Raw genomic sequence first — 21,087 nt, 5'->3', positions numbered from 1 at the left:
AGGTTGTAAAGGTTTATGGTCAGTCACTAAGTAAAATTTCCAGCCAGAAAGATACTGGTGAAACTTAATGACACCACAGACGATGGCAAGAGCCTCCTTTTCAGTTTACAGATAGATACATTGACCTTTGTTGAACAACACTGAAGCAGAGGCAATCTGCCTATGGAGAGCACCAAATTTATGCGACAAAACTGCACCGATGCTGTAAGAGAAAGCATCCATAACCAAGGCTGGACTAAATTGAACGAGACAACGATCAAGAAGAAAAAGCATCTTTCAACATCTGGAAAGCACGCTGACACTCCTGCGACAAAAGAAACGGAACATTTTTCCTGGGCTAGCGACGCAAGGGAGCTGCGATTTAAGCGGTGTTAGGAATAAATCGGATATAATACTTGAACCTCCCTAACACAGACTGAAATTCCCGCACATTGCCTGGGGGTGGAAGGTCACGGATAGCAAGTAAATGTGGCTATTAATGACATGCCCTAAGTACTCGAGTTAACTCTGAAAAAAAAAAATCCCGCATTTTTCCGCGTTACTTATAAGACGAGCTGCAGACAACACTTGAAACAGAGTGAGCTCTTTAAGAGTGTCAAAAGATGATCTCATAAATTTGAACAGACCCAGATCAGTATTAATGACCAAGACATGTTGCGACTGCAAATCGACAGGTGTTTGCGAGTAAGCGTCGCGCAAATCGGTTTTAGGAAAGAAAAAAAAAAGGCTGGGGTAACCGTCGGTGACTGCGGATTCACTGTTTTCTTAAAATAGGGGCACAACCGGAGTCTGGCGGACGGCTTCTTTAGAATAACAACAAGGGACGCCCACTGACAGTCAGTAATGTGTGCTATGGCCCCACACTCTTGCAAAGCAATAACTTCCTGAGTCACCTGTTCCTGAAGAGCTTGAGGGACAGGACGAGCTCTAACCAAACGGGGGCTGTTCATCGTCCTTCATTGTTACATCACCAACAAAATTATTTGCTTTCCCCTTACTCTAAAAAAACAAATCATGAAGTTCTTCACATAACTTAGCCACACTGTCCCAAGAATCAAAGGGAGAAACAGAAAGCACGTTGTCCTGAATGCCTAACCCAAACAAATCATGTGTCGAGGCCAAAAATATTGACACTGTCTCAGGAGGAAAGCACCGTAAATGTCACTGTCTTCCTTAAATTTCGGAAAGTTGTAGGAAAGCTACAAGTGCTTAAAACAGGAATGTCTTGGTCGCTATACATCATTAATATATGGTGCGATGTACACAAGTTTTCCAAGCAATTCGTAAGTGCTATAACTGAGTCACTAAAGCTCCCATGTCAAGTTGTATGTTGTTGTTGCGGTCTTCAGTGCAGAGAATGGTTTGATGTAGCTTTCCATGCTACTCTATCCTGTGCAAGATTCTTCATCTCCCAGTACCTACTGCAACCTACATTCTTCTGAATCTGTTTAGTGTATTCATCTCTTGGTCTCCCTCTACGATTTTTACCCTCCACGCTGCCCTCCAATACTAAATTGGTGATCCCTTGATGCCTCAGAATATGCCCTACCATCCGATCCCTTCATCTAGTCAAGTTGTGCCACAAATTTCTCTTCTCTCCAATTCTGTTCAATACCTCCTCATTAGTTATGTGATCTACCCATCTAATCTTCAGCATTCTTCTGTAGCACCACATTTCGAAAGTTTCTATTCTCTTCTTGTCTAAACTATTTTTAGTCCACGTTTCACTTCCATACATGGCTACACTCCACACAGATACTTTCAGAAACGACTTCTTGACACGTAAATCTATACTCGATGTTAACAAATTTCTCTTCTTCAGAAATGCTTTCCTTGCCATTGCCAGTCTACATTTTGTATCCTCTCTACTTCGACCATCATCAGTTATTTTGCTCCCCAAATAGCAAAACTCATTTACTACTATAAGCGTCTCATTTCCTAATCTAATTCCTGTAGCATCACCCGATTTAATTCGACTACATTCCATTATCCTCGTTTTGCTTTTGTTGATGTTCATCTTATACCCTCCTTTCAAGACACTGTCCATTCCGTTCAACTACTCTTCCAAGTCCTTTGCTATCTCTGACAGAATTACAATGTCATCGGCGAACCTCAAAGCTTTTATTTCTTCTCCATGGATTTTAATACCTACTCCGAATTTTTCTTTTGTTTCCTTTACTGCTTGCTAAATATACAGATAGAATAACATCGGGGAGAGGCTACAACCCTGTCTCACTCCCTTCCCAACCACTGCTTCCCTTTCATGCCCCCTGACTCGTATAACTGCTATCTGGTTTCTGTACAAATTGTAAATAGCCTTTCGCTCCCTGTATTTTACCCCTGCCACCTTCAGAATTTGAAAGAGTCAACATTGTCAAAAGCTTTCTCTAAATCTACAAATGCTAGAAACGTAGGCTTGCCTTTCCTTAATCTTTCTTCTAAGATAAGTCGTAGGGTCAGTATTGCTTCACGTGTTCCAACATTTCTACGGAATCCAAGCTGATCCTCCCCGAGGTCGGCTTCTAGGAGTTTTTCCATTCGTCTGTAAAGAATTCGTGTCAGTATTTTGCAGCAGTGGCTTATTAAACTGATAGTTCGGTAATTTTCACATCTGTCAACACCTGCTTTCTTTGCGGTTGGAATTGTTGAAGTCTGAGGGTATTTCGCCTGTCTCATACATCTTGCTCACCAGATGGTAGAGTTTTGTTTGGCCTGGCTCTCCCAAGGGTGTCGGTAGTTCTAATGGAATGTTGTCTACTCCTGGGACCTTGTTTCGACTTAGGTCTTTCAGTGCTCTGTCAAACTCTTCATGTAGTATCATATCTCCCATTTCATCTTCATCCACATTCTCTTCCATTTCCATAATATTGTCCTCAAGAACATCACCCTTGTATATACCCTCTATATACTCCTTCCCTTCTTTGCTCAGAATTGGGTTTCGATCTGAGCTTAAGTTGTAAACAGACTGATTCTCCTGCAATATTAAGAGATGCAAAAGGTTTGTTATCCTCACTGAGCACTGCAGATAAATTGGGAGCCTTTCCTGAACGGCTATTACTGTGCTGTTTTGCACTAACGGCACTGTGGGTCCCATAAAACTCACTCCACACTGTGGCGTCAAGGAGTAGCAGAAGGGAGTACCTGACGCTTCTGTAAGTACACAGACTGCACATGTCCCCGCTTGACGCAAGAAAGAAAGTCACCTCAGACAAAAGGCACGATGGGCGACCGTGTGCCGTATTACAGAGACGACCCGACTTCACACCTTGTTCTGGACGCGAGGCATGGTAAGTGAGCGCCGTGGCTGTTTCTGAGCCAGCAGCGTGGCCTCTTTCTCGCAGCTATCTATAGAATAAACAGGCGATACCTCAAAGTTATCTGCTGCACTTCCACAGGAATTCTGATACTCTAGAATCTGCAGAAGCTGTTGCAAAGAAGGGCCTTTAAGAATTTGTTCGCGAATTCGAGGATCAGCTATATATATTGTGCTTGATGGCATCACGAATCATTGCATCACTGTAGTATTTGCCACAGTCACATTTGAATCTACACTGTCTAGGAAGGCCTTGGAATTTAGTCACCCGCTGAGAGAATTCTGTCGTTATTGCTTACGCAACCCAAAGAATTTGTAACAAGCAGCTACCACTTGTCCTCATAATACATTGTAAGCGCCTCCAGGCGGTCATGACATGGTACTAGTTGAGGGTGGGCAGCACATGGGAAATAACTTGGTGCTCAACCGAGATGCAATCACTCCCGCCAAGAAATGAGAAAGTTTGTCAGTACCTTGTACGTGATACGCATGTTGAGCTGTGCGACGTGCTCTGTCCAGTCTTCTTCGTCTCATCAAACCTACTAAATGGCATCACATACGCAGGCGGTGCAAGGCGGTGGCGCTGCCGTTGATTCTGGAGTCTTGTGTAAAGTCATCTGCGCCCTAATGACGTGATTCAGCACTTAGTTGCGCCATTTGTTCATCGTGAAGCTGAATAAAGTTAGTTGGACCAACTGCAAGCGGCAGAGCAGGCGACTGCAGTTGAGCAGCCGTATTCTACTAAGCAATGCACAAATAGAAATGGCAAAAAGCAAAAATAGCACACAGAGAAAAAAAAGGGGTGCAAAAGCAGCAACGTCGGAACCTAGAACTTTAAAGAGCATAAGTGGTACGCCCAGCTTAAGCCACAGGACAGCATGTCAGTTACACTCGAACATACAAGAACAACAATTTGATCAAACATTACAAGAGCCCAAAAAAAATTTTTTTTAAACACACAGCTTTAATCTTGGGACTTAATTACTGGCTGAAAGCCACTTTAATTTAAAAACGGCTGAGGGCCAATAACTTAACACGCAAGCATAATTAGAAATTTACAAGGCAAGCCTTATCTTACAACAGTTTTTTATTTAGGCTGAAGACCCAAAGAATCAGACACTTCAAGAGCAAACAAGTTAAATTCAAATCGGCTGAAGGCCTAACACTTAAAATTCAACAACATCAAAATTTTTAAAGTGCCAAAGGTCTTACGTGAAATAGTTCTTTAAATTCGGCTGAAGGCATAAGAAACTTACACCTTAAGGACAAAACAACCTTAATAAAAAAATCGGCTAGAAGCCATGCAAGTACAAAAAACAAGAACAAATAAAAAAGGTAGTACACCCAAGGACGCTCAGATGTTCGAGGGTCGGCCTGAAATTCAAACACCAACGCTTGCTTAGGTGAGACAGGTAGTCGGGCCAACCATTCACGATCCGACGACAACGCAACCGACCGACAATCAACGGACCCACCAACAAGATGGCTTCCACTTCACCCGTCCAGGGAACAACAGGGAGTTCAACGGAACAGCGTAGAAGATATTGGCGCCTACAACCAATCATACATGGAACTGTCAAACTACACACCGTGCTGGACAGTAACAACACGATGAGGAAACTAAATTGCCTAAAATTTACGTCAACGATGAGGGCAGGTAACCGGAACGTTAACGGTCACAAGGCAGAAGATTCCGCTGGTGCACTTCAGTTCAAATAACCAAATACAGTGAAACTCCACCGGTGGCTGACTAGAATTTTCCAACTTGAAAACCACGTTGTTGCTCGTGGGAATATCCCAACAGCTGACAACGAACTCCAAACGACACAATGTGAACAGTCTTGACTTGCTGGTAGATTAAATCAAAACTCAACTTTCGTGTGCAGGGTCGGTGGGCCACGGACCTCGTAGCAATGGGAACAGCCCCATAGACTCTTGACACCGCGCAGAGACCGCCAGTGGCCCTGGCCAAACTACGTCCCGCGGAGAATTCCTCGCTGCTCCATGCCGACCGACTGACTGCCCCGTCCCGGAAACGGTGAAAGAACCAAATATACGTCGGCCGATGAGACGACCAACAAACTGTCATTCCGCTCCAATCTCCCTCCGTTGGGCAGTTCATGTGTGTCGCCATTGGTCAGCGAACACTGGCTGTCGGCGCCTCAACGGCGCTCCGTCCCCGACTTCACTGCTGCTGCGTCCCGACTGCACTGCTGGTCCGTCCCGAACTCCCTGCCAGACACACGACGACCCGGAAATAATATCGGTCGCTCCAGCGATGGTACGACAGTGCACTTACCGATACGATCTGCTGCTGCCGCTCACGGTCTAGTAAGGCAGAAAGTTAGTGACGCCAGTAAATGGATTAAGAAAACGAGGCGGCAGTACCGTCATAGAAAATGACAAACAATAAATGGGATAAACGCGAGCCGTGCAAACACTGGGGACAAAAAACATAAGTAACTAAAAAACAAAAACAAAAAAGACGACAGAACAGTAAGAAGTAAACTTTTAGACATGTAGGCGCTAACATTCATTGCCAGGTTTGTCGTATACGATTGTTGTTTTTTTTTTTTTTGGGGGAAGGAGACCAGACAGCGAGGTCATCGGTCTCATCGGATTAGGGAAGGACGGGGAAGGAAGTCGGCCGTGCCCTTTGAAAGGAACCATCCCGGCATTTGCCTGGAGCGATTTAGGGAAATCACGGAAAACCTAAATCAGGATGGCCGGACGCGGGATTGAACCGTCGTCCTCCCGAATGCGAGTCCAGTGTCTAACCACTGCGCTACCTCGCTCGGTGTCGTATACGACTTCACACTCAAAGGTAAGGAGAGGCATGCTACAGAGTGGTGTTGCAGCTGTCATCGTAGGAAAGCCGGACAGGAGCAGAAACGATTACTGAGAAATATAACACAACAAACATAAGATTTTCTTATCTCTTATTTCTCCAAGTGTACAAAGACTCATAACAAACTATGCAGCAAGAATTAGCGTCCAGCTCACATAACGGCAACTAGGATGAGGCTTGCTGTACTAAGCAAGACAGATGGTATCGTAGCGATGAGGCTGCAAGTGCGAGTGGGGTTAGTGGCAGTCGCAGGCTGTCCCATATCGCGGTGGCAGGGGGCGCTCGGGGTACAGAGCCACTGGAGGCGTGGCTCAGCGGGCACACACCACTGGTTCCCTGACATCCTGCGTGACCGCGTGATCCTTGCAGTTCCGTTTCCAGCATTAACACACTGGTAAGGTGCTATAGACACATGATACCACACCTCTCTTGTTCAGTTTCAGAAAACCAAACGAAAAACGTTTTGCGACACCGCCTCTGAAGGGCTGCTTGAATTTATGCCTGCAACGGCCTGATTGGGCAACTTCAGTGCTAATTAACTCAGAAGCGGTGCAACATATGGAATTTTTTCTTAATTACTTCTCAGCACAACCTACCACATAACACCCTTATTTTGTCTCTCTCTCTCTCTTTCTCTCTCACTCTCTCTCCTGTAGGTGGCCTCCATACTAGAAGGTGGCATAAAACTAAAACTGGAGCACTGAACTCAGAGGCTGGGTAGAAGTGTATCAAAGGAAGATTGCAATGTTGGACTGATAGTAAGTCAAGGAAAAGCGCTTTTAAATTCAATTACAGAGCTATTGGCTCAAATGGCTCTGAGCACTATGGGACTTAACAACTATGGTCATCAGTCCCCCAGAACTTAGAACTACTTAAACCTAACTAACCTAAGGACAGCACACAACACCCAGCCATCACGAGGCAGAGAAAATCCCTGACCCCGCCGGGAATCGAACCCGGGAACCCGGGCGTGGGAAGCGAGATACAGAGCTATTACTTGCGAAAATGCCCACAACCATCATTATATACAGGGTGTTTCACAACCCAAGTTACATGATTATAGAGGTTGTAGAGGGGACTTAAAAGATCAAGTTTTATATGGGAACCCATGTCCGGAATTGTCATCCAAGGGCGCTACAGAGCGTCAAAGTTACAGGCTCCGGTGCCTGGAGATGTGTGTAATACAGGGTGATTCCGTGATGATGTAACAAACTTTCAAAGATGATGGAGAGGAATAAATGTATCATTTCAGCTAAAGGAACCTGCACCGGATACGAATGAGTCGAAAGTTACACGCGAAGACCGTTCTGATGCGTCTGGCAGTGGAATACATGTAACGGTACTGTTGTTGCTACGAATGTAGGTATTGAACTTCCAGAGGTGGACCAAGACAAGAAAAAATGTCCAGTAAACATGGGCTCTAAAATGCATACCTGAGGAGCTATGAGCACTTGTTCGTCTTCGCTACTGTGAAACACATCTCCTCTACTGAACAAGTACTTATAGCTCTTAAGCTATACATTTTAGAGTGCATGTTTACTAGACATTTAACTTGTTTTGGTCCACATCTGAAAGTTGTTCACGCTACAATCTTAGCAGTAACAGTATCGGTTCATGTATTCCACTTGAGAGGTATCAGGACGGTTTTCGCTTGTAACTTTCGACTCTTTCGTTTCCGGTACAGGGAGCTCACCTCAAACTGATACATTTATCCTTCTCCATCATCTTTTAAAGTTTGTAACATCACAGAATCACCCTGTGCATATACAGGGTATTAAGTTTATCTGAAGACTAGGAAATATCTCGAAAACTACACATCGGATCAGAAGAAGTAATAAAATACGGGCCTCTCCTAGCCTCGCAGCATGGAGGTGGGGGTCCCATGTGCCTTTGGATATTCAAGGGCCATTCAGTAGCACGTCGTAGTCCTCCGATTACAGCACCATCTGTGGCGAAAGCAAGAAGATGTTTCAGACAAAACATATGTAGATTTTGCCCTAGAATCGTAATCTGCAATAAAAAACGGGAGTTGTCATTAAATATTTCAGATTTGCCCCCCATCCCGTCAACCACGGACGTGGAGGGGTAGGGGTCGAGTGTACTATCATTGGATGGAATTGTAACCTTTTTTTTGATTCGATGTGCAGTTTTCGAGATATTTCAGTATCTTCAGTTAAAATAAACGCGATATATATAAAGGCGCAGGCGACTGTAACTTTGACGCTCTCTAGGGCGTCGGACGACGTTTCCAGATATGTGTTCCTATGTGAAACTTGATCTACTAAGTCCCCTGTAAAACCTCTAGAAGTGTATAACACGAATATTGCGAAACACCCTATCTGTGTATTTTAGTGATTTCAGAATATCACGCCAAATGCCATTGATGCTTTATTCCAAATAGCAGTAGTTGTATGTATGTTTGTTTGTTTTCTAGTGGAGATTAATTTACAGCAGGCGCGTAGAATTTCGACGTTTCGTGTTAACTGTACTATCTCATTGCCAGTGAAGATTTTTTGCTGCAAACTTTTGCAACACCGTTTTGTTAAAGAAAGCTATGCCATTATTTTACTACGATTATTGATTCAGAACTGACTTTAATACACAACTAGTTTGCAAACTTCGTTAATTCATACTTAAGTATACTACACAGTGGAAACGGTTTGATAGTGAAATCGAAATTTCTATTTTGACGGAAGATAAACTTTCTGTTAATATATACAGGGTGAATCACCTAAAACGTGCACCGCAAGTATTGTGGAAACAAAAAGTGCTATTGATATGTGGTTTTCACATAATGGATTGGTAGTCACGGGCTCGTATTGTTAGCAAATAACAGATTGTATACTTACAAAGTGTATTTTGAGTGCAAACATACAATTTTTAAATGGAACATTGCCTATTCACATTAAGAAACTAAAAGTAGGGTAAATCAGAATATTGGTACTGTTTGTTTGTTGCAGGATTCTAGTGCGAGTCGTTTACGAGATATCGTATTTCGAAAAGTTCCCACACCGACACTTATACAATGTGGTAGCACGCACTAAAGAAGAGCAGAAGTGCATACTCAATTTATGTGGATTCTCACCAGTAACGAGACAACTAACCATCACAGGTTGCGTTCAGAATGATCACCGGCAGGGCAATACACACTTTCAATCCAGTATGGAACGATCGCTGCACACGTCCTGGAATTTCAGCGGATATATCCGAGCAGACTGCAGTAATACATTGTCGCGTATCATCGGGTTTACTTGGTACGGCCTTGTAGACAGCGCCTTTCTGTTTTCCTCACAGAAAAAAGTCTACAGGAGTCAAATCCGGGGAACCGGCCGGCCAAGGTACAGGTCCTCTACGTCCAGTCCTACCTTGCCATGACTGACAAATGTGACTTCATCACTGAACAAATTACGTGATACATCCGATGTATCCTGTCTTAATGCCCATGTACAGAACTTAACACATTCTCGTAATCGTTTCCAAGCATCTCTTGCTGGAGAGAGATGTGGTATCGATGGAACCTATGTCGATAGGACTTGTTTGTTGCAGGATTCTAGTGCGAGTCGTTTTTTGAAAAGTTCCCACACCGACACTTGAGCAATACCTGTGGTAGCATGCACTAAAGAACAGCAGAACTGCATATACTAGTTATGTGGTCTCTGACCAGCAAGGACACAACTGACCATCACAGGATGCGTTCAGAATGACCAAAATACCTGATTCGAGCCACTTCCTCTTGCGATTGCGCGAGAGCTAACGAGTGGATCAACGCCAACAGCAGCAAGAATATTGTTTTCCGCCTCTTCTGTCGTCACTTGTTTCCTTCTATTCCGTTGTAGGTGTTACACTGCCACTTTCACGTAACTAGTCGACGACGATGATAAATAATTACCCGGATGATTGACATCTATTGGGATATTTTGCTGCATACGCCGTACAAGAATGAACTGCATTCTTCCTACAAGCTCCATAAACCATGAGCACGTCGCTTTTTTCGGCTCTGGTACGTCCCACCGTCCACTCACCACCTACTGCTTGGTCTGTCACACAGTAACTGACTAATAAGTCGCAATGCATTCAAAGAACACTCAAGCATACTGTAAGCAAACGCAACAACATCGTATCTAGCGACTACGAAGGCTGAATGGCAAAAACAAATGTTGGCGTGGAAACTTTTCACAATACGATACCTCGTAAATGACACGCACTGGGCACCTGCAGCAAACACTGAAACTACACTATGAGATCAAAAGTATCCGGACGGCCCCAAAATTAAGTAGTGTGTAAACTTAGGGACTGATGACCTTAGCAGTTAAGTCCCATAAGAGTTCACACACATTTGAACATTTTGAACACCCCCAAAACATACCTTTTTCATATTAGGTGCATTGTGCTGCCACCTACTGCCACGTACTTCGTATCAGCGACCTCAGTAGTCATCAGACATCGTGAGAGAGCAGAATGGGGCGCACCGCGGAACTCACGGACTTCGAACGTGGTCAGGTGTCACTTGTGTCATACGTCTGTACGCGAGATTTCCACACTCCTAAACATCCCTAGGTCCACTGTTTCCGATGTGATAGTGCAGTGGAAACGTGAAGGGACACACGTACAGCACAAAAGCGTGCAAGCCGACCTCGTCTGCTGACTGACGAAGACCGCCGAGAGTTGAAGAGGGTCGTAATGTGTAACAGGCAGAAATCTATCCAGACCGTCACACATGAATTCCAAACTGCATCAGGATTCACTGCAAGTACTATGAAAGGCGGGAGGTGAGAAAACTTGGATTTCATGGTCGAGCGGCTGCTCATAAGCCACACATCACGTCGGCAAATGCCAAACGGCCCATCGCTTGGTGTAAGGAGTGTAGACATTAGGCGATTGAACAGTGGAAAAACGTTATGTGGAATGGTGAATCACGGTACACAATGTGGCTATCCGATGGCAGGGTGTGGGTATGGCGAATGCCCGCTGAACGCTGCCATCGTGTGCGGTGCCAACAGTAAAATTCGAAGGCCGTGCTGGTCTGGTCGTGTTTTTCATATAAGGGGCTTTTACCCCTTGTGGTTTTACGTCGCACTATCACACCACAGGCCTACATTCAAGTTTTAAGCACCTTTTCGCTTCCCACTATTAAAGAGCAATTCGGGAATGGCGACTGCATCTTTCAACACGATCGAGCACCCGTTCGTAATGCACGGTCTGTGGCGAAGTGGTTACACGACAGTAACATCCCTGTAATTGACTGGCGTGCACAGAGTCCTGACCTGACTTCTATAGAACACTTTTGGGATGTTTTGGAACGCCGACTTCGTGCCAGGTCTCACCAACCGACATCGATACCTCTCCTCAGTGCAGCACTCCGTGAAGAATGGGCTGCCATTCCTCAAGAAACCTTCCAGCAACTGAGTGAACGTATGTCTGCGACTGTGGAAGCTGTCATGAAGGCTAATTGTGGGCCAACACCATACTGAATTCCAGCATTACCGGTGGAGGGCGCCACGAACTTGTAAGTTATTTTCAGCCAGGTGTCCGGCTACTTTTGATCACATAGTGTAACTCTATAATTATTTTTATTGAACTTGACCTACAGAATTTTCCCTGACAAAGACAACTGAAAAATAACCTATTCATATATTACCGACAATATTCAAGACCAACGCCATCTGACTGCTATACATTGAGAACCTGACTTACAATAATTAACACAAAAGAATGGCCCTGAATTGTAAGAAATACTAACAATAATGTAAATCCAAAAAATGTGAAATTAAAGAAATATGAAACTACCTTAAACTCTGTTAATTGCCTAAACTCATTTCAGTCGCAAATCCCGATAGTGGAAACCCCATATTTCATAAGTCACTTACCTCACAGAAAATCTTTATAACACGAACTACAACAATTACATAAAGTAGAAACAACAGCCAGCTACATAAAAAGATTTTAACTACTATAGACTAACTATTAGAAGGCATATGGATAGTGAAAGAATGATTTTGTTGAGGAGCAAACAATGTATTTAGAAAATTTTACCTTATTCATGTGACATCCAGTTCCAAAAATTACATAGTTGTCAATAATTCCACTGCCTTGCGTATTTTCTTATAAATACATCATTTCATCTCACATTACAATGCATGTCCTACCAATACAGATTCTCCACTAAGAATATCATGTCCATACACTTCCCTATCCACTCGCTGCTTGAGCGTCCAACCACAGAATCTCTTACCGAGGGCGCAGAGCACTGTCAGCGATATTAACACAGTCTATACAGCTGCCAACATACAAACAGGCTACTTACATTCTACACTACTGGCCATTACATTTGCTACACCACGAAGATGGAGTGCTACAGACGCGAAATTTAACCGACAGGAGAAGATACTGTGATATGCAATTGATTAGCTTTTCAAGGAATCACACAAGGTTGGCGCCGGTGGCGACACCTACAACGTGCTGACATGAGGAAAGCTTCCAACCGATTTCTCATACACAAACAGCAGTTGACCGACGTTGCCTGATAAAACGTTGTTGTGATTCCTCGTGTAAGGAGGAGAAATGCGTACCATCACGTATCTGACATTGATAAAAGTCGGATTGTAGCCTATCGCCATTGCAGTTTATCGTATCGCGACATTGCTGCTCGCGTTGGTCGAGATCCAAAGACTGTTAGCAGAATATGGAATCGGTGAGTTCAGGAGGGTAATACCGAACGCTGTGCTGAATCCCAACGGCCTCGTATCACTAGCAGTCGAGATGACAGGCATCTTATCTGCATGGCTGTATCGGATCGTGCAACCACGTCTCGATCCCTGAGTCAGCAGATGGGGACGTTTGAAAGACAACAACCATCTGCACAAACATTTTTTCGGATGAATCCAGGTTCTGTTTACAGCATCATGATGGTCGCATCCGTGTTTGGCGACATAGCGGTGAACGCACATTGGAAGCGTGTATTCGTCATCGCCATACTGGCGTATCACCCGGCGTGATGGTATGGGGTGCCATTGGTTACACGTCTCGGTCACGTCTTATTCCCACTGACGGCACTTCGAACAGTGGACGTTACATTTCAGATGTGTTATGACCCGTGGCTCTACCCTTCATTCGATGCCTGCAAAACACTACATTCCAGCAGGATAATGCACGACCGCATGTTGCAAGTCCTGTACAGGCCTTTCTGGATACAGAAAATGTTCGACTGCTGTCCTGGCCAGCACATTCTCCAGATCTCTCACCAACTGAAAACGTCTGGTCAATGGTGGCCGAGAAACTGGCTCGTCACAATACGCCAGTCACTACACTTCATGAACTGTGGTATAGTGTTAAAGCTGCATGGGCAGCTGTACCTGTACACGCCATCCAAGCTCTGTTTGACTCAATGCCCAGGCGTATCCAGGCCGTTATTACGGCCAGAGGTTGTTGTTCTGGGTACTGGTTTCTCAGGATCTATGCACCCAAATTGCGTGAAAATGTAATCACATGTCAGTTCTATATAATATATTTGTCCAATGAATACCCGTTTATCATCTGCATTTCTTCTTGGTTTAGCAATTTTAATGGCCAGTAGTGTAGTTTACCCTACTTTTAGATTGTTAATGTCAATAGGGATTTAAATAAATGTATACTTACAAAAAAAATACGCGTTCTAAGTAGTATTACAGTCTGTTTAGTGGCTAACAGTACGAACCCGTGACTACCGATCCATTCTGTGAAGATCGCATATGAACAGTACTTTCCATTTTCGCTATATTTGCGTTGCAAGTTTGAGGTGATTCAAGCTGTACATAGGATGAACCAGAAATCCACCGAAATTCTTCCCGAGGCGGTGGAGGGATACCTTCTTTTGGTATAAGGAACCAGAGAGTAATACTGTAATTTTGATTCATTTGGACTGTTACGGCAAATGTACGTGTTTCTACGAAAATACCTGCACTATAATGAAGAAGCCTGTAATATGCATCAACCAAAATGTACACATTGGCCACTTACTTGGCTTGTATTCATCTCGAATCTCTCGCCCAGCACGAGGTCCCAAGCGACTGGAAAAAAGCGATGGTGAACGTCTGTATATAGGAAGGTTAAAAGAACGGACCCGCTAAATTACAGGCCAGTTTCCTAAACATCTGTTTGCTGCAGAATTCTTGTGCGGTTAAAGGCGCTGCAGTCTGGAGCCGCAAGACCGCTACGGTCGCAGGTTCGAATCCTGCCTCGGGCATGGATGTTTGTGATGTCCTTAGGTTAGTTAGGTTTAACTAGTTCTAAGTTCTAGGGGACTAATGACCTCAGCAGTTGAGTCCCATAGTGCTCAGAGCCAGCCAGAATTCTTGAAAATATTCTCAGTCCGAATGTGCTAAATTTCCTAGAGACCGAAAAGCACATGACGACGAATCGGCACGGTTTTAGAAAGCATCCCTCGTGTGAAACTCAGCTTGCCCTTTTCTCACATGACATACTGTGAACTGTGGATGTAGGGCAACGGGATATTCCACATTTCTAGATATCAGTAAAGCATTTGACACGGTACTCCACTGCAGGCTGTTAATGTAGTTACGGGCATACGGAATAGATTGCCAGATATGTTGTGAGTGGCTCGAAGACTACTTAAGCAATAAAACCAAGTACTTGTTCCTCGATGGCGAGTGTTCATCAGAGACAAGTCCATCGTCATGAGTGCCCCAGGGAAGGGTGAAGAAACGCTGTTATTTTCTTTATACATAAATGATGTGGCGGACAAGGTGGGCAGTAATTCGTGTCCGTTTACTGACGAAGCTGTGGTGGAAGGGAAAGTTTTGAAAATGAGTGACTGTAAGACGATACAAGATGACTTAGACAATATTTCTAGTTGGTATGATGAATGACAACTAGTTTTAAGCGCACGAATAGTATAACTTAATGCAGATGGTTAAAAAAAAACCTGTAATGCCCGATTACAGCACTACTAATGTCCTTCTTAAGAAAGTAACGTCGTTCAAATATCTGGGTGTAGCGTTGCAAAGCGATATGAAACGGAACGAGCATGTAATGATTGCAGTGGGAAAGGCGAATTGTCGATTTCGGTTCAGTGGGAGAATGTTCGGTAAGTGTGGTTCATGTGTAAAGGAGATTGCATATAGGACGCTGGTGTGACTTCTTCTTGAGTCCAGAAAGAGATTTTCACTCTGCAGCGGAGTGTGCGCTGATATGAAACTTGCTGGAAGATTAAAACTGTGTGCCGGACCGAGACCCGAAACCCAGGACCTTTGCCTTTCGCGGCCCAGTGCTCTACCATCTGAGCTACCCAAGCCCGACTCACGCCCCGTCCTCACAGCTTTACTTATGCCAGTACCTTGACTCCTACCTTTGAAACTTTAGAGAAGCTCTCCTGCGAGCCTTGCAGGACTAGCACTCCTTAAAGAAAGGATACTGCGGAGACATGGCTTAGCCACATCCTGGGGGATGTTTCCAGAATGAGATTTTCACTCTGCAGCGGAGTGTGCGCTGATATGACCGAGGTACTGGCGGAAGTAAAGCTGTGAGGAGGGGACGTGAGTCGTGCTTGGGTAGCTCAGATGGCCGAGCATTTGCCCGCGAAAGGCAAAGGTCCCGAGTTCGAGTCTCGGTCCAGCACACAGTTTTAATCTCCAGGAAGTTTTATTCTTGAGTACTGCTCGAGTGTCTGGTATTAGTACCAAGTCGGATTAAAGGGAGGCATCGAAGCACGTCAGAGGTGGGTTGCTAGATTTGTTACCGGTAGGTTCGAAAAACAAGCCGGTGTTACATAGATGCTTCGGGAACTCAAATTGGAATTCTTGGAGGGTAGGCGACATTCTTTTCGAGAGACACTATTGCGAAAATGTAGAGAAACGACATTTGAAGATGACTGTTGAACGGTTCTGTTGCCTCCAACATACACTACTGGGCATTAAAATTACGTGCTATAGACACGAAATTTAACTGACAGGAAAAAGATGCTGTGATATGCAAATGATTAGCTTTTCAGAGCATTCACACAAGGTTGGCGCCGATAGCGGCACCTACAACGTGCTGACATGAGGAAAGTTTACAACCGATTTCTCATACACAAACAGCAGTTGAGCGGCGTTACCTGGTGAGACGTTGTTGTGATGCCTCGTGTGAGGAGGACAAATGCGCACCATAACGTTTCCGACTTTGATAGGGGTCGGATTGTAGGCTACCGCGATTGCAGTTTATCGTATCGCGACATTGCTGTTCGCGTTGGTCGAGATCGAATGACTGTTAGCAGAATATGGAATCGGTGGGTTCAGGAGGGTAATACGGAACGCCGTGCTGGATCCAACGGCCTTGTATCACTAGCAGTCGAGATGACAGGCATCTTATCCGCATAGCTGTAACGGATCGTGCAGCCACGTCTCGATCCCTGAGTCAACAGATGGGGACGTTTGCAAGACAACAACCATCAACACGAAAAGTTCGACGACGTTTGCAGCACTATGGACTATCAGCTCGGAGACCACGGCTGCGGTTACCCTTGACGCTGCATCACAGACAGGAGAGCCTGCGATGGTATACTCGACGGCGAACCTGGGTGCACGAATGGCAAAACGTCATTTTTCGGATGAATCCAGGTTCTGTTTACAGCATCATGATGGTCGCATCCGTGTTTGGCGACATCGCGGTGAACGCACATTGGAAGCATGTATTCGTCATCGCCATACTGGCGTATCACCCGGCGTGATGGTATGGGGTGCCATTGATTACACATCTCGGTCACCTCTTGTTCGCATTGACGGCACTTCGAACAGTGGACGTTATATTTCAGATGTATTACGATCCGTGGCTCTACCCTTCATTCGATCCCTGTGAAACCCTAATTTTCAGCAGGATAATGCACGACCGCATGTTGCAGGTCCTGTACGGGCCTTTCTGGATACAGTAAATGTTCGACTCCTGCTCTTGCCACCAGTACATTCTCCAGATCTCTCCCCAAATGAAAACATCTAGTGAATGGTGGCCGAGAAACTGGCTCGTCACAATACGCCAGACTACTCTTGATGAACTGTGGTATCGTGTTGTAGCTGCATGGGCAGCTGTACCTGTACACGCCATCCAAGCTCTGTTTGACTCAATGCCCAGGCGTATCAAGGCCGTTATTACGGCCAGAGGTGGTTGTTCTGGGTACTGGTTTCTCAGGATCTATGCATCCAAATTACGTGAAAATTAATCAGATGTCAGTTCTAGTATGACATGTTTGTCCAATGAAAACCCGTTTCATCTGCATTTCTTCTTGGTGTAACAATTTTAATGGCCAGTAGTGTACATTGCTCGTAAGGAGCACGGAGATAAGATAATTAGGGCTCATACGGGCGCATATAGACAGTAATTTTCCTTCGCTCTGTATCCAAGTGGAACAGTAAATGGCAACACCAGTAGTGGTACAGGGTACCTTCCGCCACGCAGCGTACGGTGGCTTGCGGGTATGTATGTAGATGTAGAGGTAGACGTGTGTTAATGTACTGTGAAGCTGAAATTACACTACCACTTGTAAACTTATCTCAGATTCGCTGGACAGTTGAATCGTTTCACTTCTTGGGGCGTGGCTGAAAGTAGAGTCACTCGATTCACGTCATAAGCATCGGGGTGTTCATACGTGCAGTATTGGTGACGCCAATGAAGTGGCGGTCGAGTTGGATGTGGAAACTGCGGCGGCAGGGCCACGCCACTCGGCTGCGAGCGTCGCACAAAGCCTTCCCTTCACGTTCGCTCCTACGGAGAATCGCGGACGCCCAGGCGGAAATGAATCACAGCCGAACGCAGTGCAGCTGGGCCGCTCACAAGCAAAACGGAGCCTCGGGGGAAACAGAACAGCACGGCAAGGCTCGCCGAAGGCGTCAGCTGCAGGCGCAGCTGGCACGCACAGAGCAGCGTAATTACTGTTCGTCTTATCGGGCGCAGCCGCAGTAAACAGCGGCGAGCAGTCGCGCGCCACATTTTGGTAAACAATCGGCATTGTTTGCCGACGCGAGGCGGAACTGCGCAACAGGCAAACTGCGACGGCGGCTCGGACACCTGTCGCCCTCATTCACAAACGGCCCATCACGGGCGATAAGCAGCCCGCCGGCGCACCTGTACCGGCCGGGGAAATCGATGAGTCGGGCGCAGGTGTTCGCACTCTGCGCGATAAACCGCCTTCACGTCACGCGTTTCCGAGTACACGGAAGACTTGTGAAATTTTGTGTCTAGAAATGTACGAAAGAATTTCTTCTGAAAATCCGATTTACCGGAAACCGCGTGATTGTGTCTGAACCGTGAATTTATTTTCAAAGAATGTTCTTAAGAATTTATTTAGTTACTAGCGATTCATCAAGAACATTAACACGTTTAATCACACTGTGTAAGCGTGGAAGTAGTTGCCAGGAAGTAACTGATGAAATCATAGTCAAATTCCTTTTGCCAATGGGAATTTATTCACTTCAATGGTGCCTAAAGCATTTGTTTTAAAAGAAACAGATTTAAAAGTATAATCGGAAAGCACCCTCTAAATATCAAGTTACAATTTATTCAGAGGCAGAAAGAAAGAAAATTTTGACTGTATCAGCTTTCGGGCTGAGAACCTTGCTGCTCCCTTTTGACACGGCCGTAGTTACGACCGCTCACAACAGCCTCTGAAAGACTACACTGGTGCAAATCTGCAACACACCAGATACTTTAAACTAAAAGTTTTAACAATTCACACAAGCACACAAACTATGTCCCCCCCTACCCCGTAGGAGGGATGGAAATGGTACAAAACACTAACAATTAAAATATTAATTTTGCCACCAAAGGTGCAACTTGATTTTAACTTCTAAGAAATGTCTTACGATGAAATGGCCACAACTTTATATACTAAAATGACCATTTAAATAAAAGCATATGAAATCTAATCTTATATAAAATTCTACAAGGTTGGCCAAACAAGTTATAATGCTATACAGTACACAGATACCGCCTCTCAGGATGATAGGCAAGATCAAAACACATTTCAGGCATTAGGCCGTTACACTCCAAGCAATAAATTCGTTAACACACCGAATTCGACAAACATGACAGAGGCAGCTCCGAACGACAGACAGACGCTAACTGCCTAACAAATGCGGACGAGAGACACACGAGCAAGCTGGGGACGAGAGACTGACCAAGAAAACAAGTAGAATTTAACAAGAGTAAATCACACAATATATCACCAATCACTTAACTTCTAATAAGCTGCGATTTCTCGAGAAGACCTGGCGCAGCACCCCCAAATCGGTCTCCCGAACTGTCCGCTGCCAGCCGCTTTAACGGACCCAGGAAAGCGCGCCCATCTCCCGTCTCACGGCGCCGCAGCTCGCATCAGCCAGACCGATGTCGTGGGTTGACTCCTATTGATCTCGCGTCGACCGGGAAGCCACTACCCCTCGCTATAAGCCGCGGCCCACTGGACTCACGTGGTGACCTCACATGCGCCTACGCTCAAGACGGACCAGTCATCTTGTGTCTCAGTGCGCGACCGACCAACCGATCGATCCAACCGCCAATGACCATTGCCTGAGCGAACTCGAGCAGACTGGCGGCCTAACGCGCAGAATCAGATGCAGGGACTAAGCCCCGACCGGGCGACCACTCGCTGAGTTCTCTTACTGGCGGAGTGGAAAGATTCTCATTTTGCTGGCTCTAAAGGTTGATCCGAACGACGGACATACTAGCACTCCGGACGACAGACACTAACTGCCTCAAAAATTCGGACGAGAGACAGACTAGCAAGCTGGGGACGAGAGACTGACCCAGACTGACCGACTGGCGAGCTCATAGCGCCCCTTAAATGCACGTGGACTGGCAACCTTTTCCCTTTCCCACCAGAGGGAGACACCAAAGCTGCGACTGCCACAGCGGCGCCCAGCCAGAAACGGGACTGCTTCACACTACGCGCTGTGGCGCGGTCTTCAAAACAGCAATTTTTACGATGTCTCGGTGTGTTTCTCTGAAAATCTGACTTTCAATAATCCCTACAAAAGAATGTCCCTGACTAACAATAACCTATTCCTTTAATGAATCACTTACCTCACAAAAATCTTCGTTACTCGAACTACTGCAGTACAGCGAGCGCCAATACTGCCAGCTAAATAAAAGATTCTAACTACTGAAGGCACTAGCTACTGATAGGCATAGTTAGCAAATGAAAGATTTTGATAGAGAACAAACAATGTATTTACCTCAATAGTGTTCAAAAGTGATTATATATATATATATATATATATATATATATATATATATATATATATATATATATATATATATATCAGTCCATGATATCCAATATTACAAATTTACTCTTTCTGGTGGACACACGTCCAGATCGTCCGCTCTCAAAATTCTGCCATCTCTCTCCGCACATCCACCACTGCTGTCGGCTCACCTCAAACTGCACAATGCTACGCGCTGTTAACAACCAACTGCCCAACACTACAATAGCAAATATTTCAACAATGCCAACCAGCCACAGACTGCACACAGCATAGAGCGCTACGTGGCGTTACCAACAATAAAACCTAAACAGCCTACTTACACATGAAGTGAAAGTTACCGATGCTAAATTGGGTCACTCGAAAGCCAATAAAATAATCTTATAAAAGGAAGTAGATGGCACAGTGCCTCGTGATGGCTGGGTGTTGTGTGCTGTCCTTAGGTTAGTTAGGTTTAAGTAGTTCTAAGTTCTAGGGGACTGATGACCCTAGCTGTTAAGTCCCATAGTGCTCAGAGCCATTTGAACAATTTTTTTTTTTTTTTTTTTTTTTGGCACAGTGGTCTGATATGAATTATTCTGAAGTGGAATGATATTAAACATCCTGCAAGAAATACTGAAGTAAATGGTGTGTTTTATGTTGTTCTAAACTGTCTCAAAGGCTACTTCACAGTCTGTACAAGAACTAAATGTGTTGTG

This window comes from Schistocerca serialis, chromosome 4 (assembly GCF_023864345.2).
Source record: "Schistocerca serialis cubense isolate TAMUIC-IGC-003099 chromosome 4, iqSchSeri2.2, whole genome shotgun sequence".
Lineage (NCBI taxonomy): Eukaryota > Metazoa > Arthropoda > Insecta > Orthoptera > Acrididae > Schistocerca > Schistocerca serialis.
The sequence above is the reverse complement of the archived record's forward strand: the minus strand, read 5'-3'. Positions refer to the sequence as shown.